We start from the raw sequence: 5,000 nt of genomic DNA on the forward strand, positions 1-5,000 counted from the left end.
TGTGTGTAAAAGTTTGTGTATATATATATATATATATATATATATATATATATATATATATATATATTGTCACGTATCACGAAGTGTTCACGTGCTTTCTTTCTTTGTGCGGTGGCTATAAGATGTCAGACAGTCTTGTACCTTCACCACCCCCCACACCTGCGTCCAAGTTGACCCACAGTAGGTCAGGTCTTTTATTAATCCCTTGCGCTTAGGTCAAGTCCCGGGACGTTAGCGTCGCGGCACATATTGCCAGGTTGTATGTTTTATTATTCTATTTTTTAATGTGGAATTCTCTTTCTTTTATCTGTGTGACCAGATTGCTTGCAACTGGTCGTTTGTGTATTCCTTTGTAATCTGTACCCTTTTTGCCAAAGACGTACGCTGCGCCGTACCATTCTTTACAATTTTAATCTTATAATTATTATTTGCCCATCGTATGGCAACACTCACTCGCCCGGCCGACTTGGCTGGACACATATTGTGAAGATTGCCATACAAATACACTTTTGTACTTCTTTTATTTTTGTTAGTATTAAGTTTTATATTATTGGTATATGTATTTGCATATTAGTTTTGTGTGGGTTCCCTTTGAAGGCTTGTATATTGGATTAGGTTTCTATGCCGTATTCAAGTAGAATAGGGAAAATCTTCCTGTCTGTTCTTTCGGCATTCTGACCCATCTTGGGTCACCTCTCTCCTATAAGACCCGGAACCCTCTTGCTTCGACAGCTTCTTTCTTTCTTCTCGTCTACGAGTGCAGATCGGCGGGTCTCCGAGGGAGACAGTCGCCCCCACCCTTTACCTAAGGATGTGAAAGGCAACCTAGGTAACTCACGTAATTAGTGGAAATTTTCCTTAGTTTGGGTGCGAGGATTCCAAATTCCAGTGGAATAGGGTTTTTGAAGTTGAACGTGTCGGTTTAGACTTTTGTTCATCTCCGTTTTTTTCCACCCTTTTTATTTACTTACGTGATTTCATTTCGCTTTTTTTTCTAGTTAGGTCACCTTTTCTTGGGAAATTGAATTAGGAGGGTCATCCTGGACTTGTCCTTCTTCTGGCCCTCGTGATCTGTTGTGTTACCCTTTATACGTATGTTATTTTCACTTGTTAAGTTGTGTACAAGTGTCCGTAGGGTTGTAATATAAAAAGAAAACATCACGTGAATTTGGAACTCTGTTTCTGTCATATTTTATTACAATATTGGGATTTCATTAAAGTCATTTTTGTTTATAAGGAACTTGTGTTTGTTGCGTGTTTTTGTAAATAAAACTTTAAAATTTACCCCTCTTTTAAACGAATCTGGATACGACCGGGATAGAAGTTTAGGGGATTACAATAAAAACAATCTTATTAATTTAAATTTCATCTAAATACTCTCCTCCCCCTAACACGGTTTTGTGACAGTTGGCGACATTTTGCCAGAATTCACGTGAAATTTTCTTTTGTCTAACCCAATTTTGTTTCTAAAAAAAGTAACACAGGATGGTGATTATTAGTAATTCTGACGCAGAAGCGTTCATAGCACAGGAGCCCGCAGCAGATGAGATAGAAAAACTCTCAGTTGTTGAACTGAGAGTAGTAGCTGCGCTTAACGGTTTTGACTTGTCACAAAAGGCAAATAAGTCAGGGTTAGTTTCAGTAGTCTGCCAGCAGTTAGGATTAGAAACAGAATCCTCGAACGAAACCGAAATGTCGGACGAGTCGCAAAGAGTGAGGGAAGAGACAGAGGAAGATGTGATGGTACGCCGGTTAGAACTCGAGCTTGAAATCAGGAGAGTAGAGTTACGGAACAGAGGAAATAAAGGCAAGTAGAAGTAGATCTCCCCAACCATCTTTCGTTCTAGATAAGGCCGTTAGATTAGTTCCCCCTTTTTCAGAGAGCCACCTAGACGAGTTTTTCGCTAGCTTTTAAAGGCTAGCTATCCGTCTCGAATGGCCAAGGCATCTGTGGACAGTCTTGTTACAACAAAGTTTTAGAGGTAAGGCATTGAAAGCATATATGGCTCTTCCTGATGATGAGGCTTTAAATTATGAGGCAGTGAACCGCCAAGTGTTAAGTGCCTATTCCCTTGTGCCAGAGACATATAGACAGAGATTTCGCGGGTGCAAAAAGACGCCCGAGATTAGCCATTTAGAGCTAGCTCGTTCTAAACGAGAAACCTTTTTGAAGTGGAGAAGAGCCTCGGCCGAGGAGAGTTTTGATAAGTTAGTTGAGCATATCCTAATAGAGGATTTTTATTTGACCATATCCAAGGAGGTAGCTATACACCTTGCGGAAAAGGACTTTAGGACCTTAGAGGAGTCAGGAACTGTGCTTTGAAACTAGAAGACAAGTCACTTATTGCTAAACTGAGTGCTGTAGATATGATGGCGCAAGATGCCCTGTACCATGTGAAGTGTCTGGTTTCCCTCTATAACAAAGCAAGGGACACAAAGAGAAGTTTGGATGACCAGGACGATATCAATCATGGCATAGCTCTCGGAGAACTGGTGTCCTACATCGATGATGCCCGCATGGACGCTCTTGTGGCACCAATGTTCAAGCTGGCAGACCTAATAATTATGTACAGCAACCGGCTGAAACAGCTTGGAACAGTTTTGTCTGGACGTGTTCACTCAACCAAACTCAAGTACCAGATCATGGCATATTTTCCGGACATGGAGGAGCACAAGCCTGGCCGAGATGTTCTGCTTGCTTTCAACGAGGACATCGGATCAGCCCTTCACAAGTCCTGTGAACACGATGCTGATAGTGATGGCGTTCATCTTGCTAGAGCCGCGAACATAGTCCGAAGAGACATGTTGAAGATGAAGACACCCTTTAGTGGTTCATTTGACGCCCTCTGCCAAGACCAATCCGTGACAAATCCTCTCCTGGCACTAGTTGGTAAGATAATGAATGGTCCCACGATCCAAGAGCAGTCAAGCCACTCATCTGTATCAACACCTACTCTTACAATCTCACAGCTCATCATGTTCAACAGCTATGCACGCCGCCGACAGAGTACGAGTATTGAGTCTACCAAGCACTGCCACAATCAGGAGACCCCCTTGCCTGTGTACCTGGGAATGCTGATGCACACAAAGACTCGCAAACGAGACCTGGTTGACACTCTGTTCCACTTGGGTCTTTCTATGATAGGGTGCTGAGTATCTCCACGGACTTAGGGAACAGTATCTGCCGCTTCTTCCAGCAGGAGGGTGCAGTTTGTCCACCTGAACTGAAGAGTGGTCTGTTCACGACTGGCGCAGTGGATAACATCGACCACAATCCCAGCTCGATTGATACAGCAAAGTGTCGATCCGCACAGTAGACACTGATGTCGTGGTCCTTGCGGTGACAGCAGCTGGACGTCTGGACGTTGATGAGCTCTGGGTTGCTTTTGGCACAGGAAAGAACTTCAGGTTCTTGGCCGCTCACGAGATGGCTGTGGCACTGGGACCTAACAAATGTCGAGGGTTGCCATTCTTCCATGCCCTCACTGGATGTGACCGTTTCAAGCTTCGGAGGCAGGGGGAAGAAAAAAAGCATGGGGAACCTGGAAAGCCTGTGATGAGGTCACTGATGTCACTGCAGCATTCTGTGCCTTGCCTGCTACGCCAACTCCTTCAGCCCTAGATGACCACATGGATGCACTGGAGCGTTTTGTTGTTTTGCTCTATGATCGCACCAGTAGCCAGGAATATGTCAATGAGTGTCGCAAGCACCTGTTCACACAGACTGGCAGATCAATAGATGCTCTCCCACCAACTCAAGAAGCCCTGAAACAGCACATCAAGAGAGCTGCCTACCAAGCCGGCTACTGTTGGGGCCAGATGATGGTGTCCACACCAGAGCTACCATCGCCCAGTGACTGGGGGTGGGTTCACACCGACAGTGGCTGGGACATATACTGGACAACCCTCCCAGAGGCAACTGAGGCATGCCGGCAACTACTAAGGTGTGGCTGTAAAAAAGGGATGCAGAGGACAGTGCAAGTGTGTCAAGGCTGCACTACAGTGCACAGGTCTATGTCACTGTGGTGGGGAGTGTACGAGAGTAGAACTGGGGCAAGAGAGATCACAGATGATAATCATGTTAACATGTACACATGTATCCATACATCATATAAGACTCTGTTACCTGAATGTAGAGCTTCCGCTGTATAATTTTGACTATGTAAGTTGATGTTAGGTTCAAACAGAAGCACTTCCTCTGAGTTCAAGAGTGTTAAATGTTCAGCAGTCATTACATGGTGCTTGGTAACAGTTTTTTTTTAAGAGTTTGTTGAAGAAAACCATCCAAAAGTACAAAAAATGTACCAAAAAATTACCAAATAAATAGCTTATTCACGCTTTGTCACCTTTATTTGCTACCTCTTATTTGCGAGAATCTATATTTAGTTGAATAAAACCACTGGTATGCTTCTTCAATAAGTAGATATAGTTGTATCCACATGTATCCTATGTCACGTACAGCACAAAATCGGCTATTTTGTAAAATGGCCGCCATTTTGGCTCTGGGAAAAATATGGAATGTCCCTATATCCAAAAATCTTTGTAAGATACTGCCCTAGCAGTATGCCAAATTTCATGCTTGTATCACTAAAGGCACATTTTTTTCACATATCTGCCGGACTACTAAACAATATCTTAAGGAATTGGAAAATATACACCGAAAGTTCTTAGTATATTTGCAATTCAGTCTTAAAAGTTATGTGTCCAAAATGATCCGAACACTAAGAAAATTGGTACCATACATACAATGAACATTTCTTAACACATTTGAGTTATATTATTAGTATTCAGCGTGAATGGGCCCCAGTGAATAAAGATATACAATGCACTTTAATTCTAAGCCATCAACATCGGAAGATCCGTGGAGGCTAACATACAGTGTTGTACAAATACTTTCCCGCGTTCGTATATTTACCAATTGATCAATTGTACTATCATAGAGGAGATGAGTTGAACGCAAAACTTTCGTGTTTATGAATGTAACTCGAGCATACAAATAT

This window comes from Oratosquilla oratoria, chromosome 3 (assembly GCF_046742065.1).
Source record: "Oratosquilla oratoria isolate Oo_2021 chromosome 3, ASM4674206v1, whole genome shotgun sequence".
Classification (NCBI taxonomy): domain Eukaryota; kingdom Metazoa; phylum Arthropoda; class Malacostraca; order Stomatopoda; family Squillidae; genus Oratosquilla; species Oratosquilla oratoria.